Genomic DNA, 1,083 nt, shown 5'->3' on the forward strand with positions numbered 1-1,083 from the left:
TTTTGATATGAAATAAAAAATAAAAATATTCTATATAATAAAATATATATAATTATATTAATTTTAACAATATATGTAAAAAATACATAAAACCTATATACTATATGTAAAATTATACTAACATGTGGGGATTATACCACCACGCACAAAAAAAAATTTTACATTTTTCCCTTTAGATATGACACACCCTTAAGAAGAAAAATTCCTTTTTTAAACTAAGAATATCCAACCATACAAAAGCTTCTTCTTACTCCTTTCCTTTATGTTTCGGCATAGCATCGAATGTGTGTATATGTGTGTGGGATATGTGGGTATAGCAAATAATATTTTAAATTTTTTGTATGAAATTTAAAAAGACGGGCGTAATGTTTTCCCAAAGGTGACAGGGAAATCGGCCCACAAGAGGGGAACTATCCCTTCACTTTCTGGTCAGACAGTTCCCTCTGAAAAAAAAAAAAAAGGGGGCCATTTCGGTCTGAGATTTTTACTCTGCCCAAGAAAGTTAGGGATTTTTTTTGGATTTTTTCCCATTTTTTGGGCCCATTTTTAAATTCAGTATGTTTTAACTTTTTGATGATTTGGTTTGAAAAAAAAAATCTCAAATAATATTGTGTAAAATAAATTTTTTTTTAAAACCAACTCTTTTTTTTCCCAAGTTTTTAAATGAGCCAAAACAGTACAAAGTTTTAAATTAAATTTTTTTTTAATAGTGCGATGGTCTCACGCACTACTTTCCCCCAGAAACCGATCCTAAGTTTTTGCTGAGTTTTTTTTCCGGGTAAAAAAAAAAAATGAAAATTCCGTCACTGTTCAAAAATTTGAAAAATTTTCCCCCTTTTGGGTTTTGGATTTCGAATGTGATTTTAAAGCAATCCTAGAGTATATGAACACAAAAATCAAAATGTTATATACAGACATCAAAAAGCAAGGCAAGGGGAATCTTTTTCGCTACATTTACCCATAAATTTTTCCCAGAAGTAGGATGCATTACTTCTCATTGGGGAAACTTTAGCCAATGTGTGGTATGAAAAGTAAATCCAAAACATAATTCAAATACACATGTAATTATTGTCACCCCTTTTA

Source organism: Penaeus monodon, chromosome 15, assembly GCF_015228065.2.
Source record: "Penaeus monodon isolate SGIC_2016 chromosome 15, NSTDA_Pmon_1, whole genome shotgun sequence".
NCBI lineage: Eukaryota > Metazoa > Arthropoda > Malacostraca > Decapoda > Penaeidae > Penaeus > Penaeus monodon.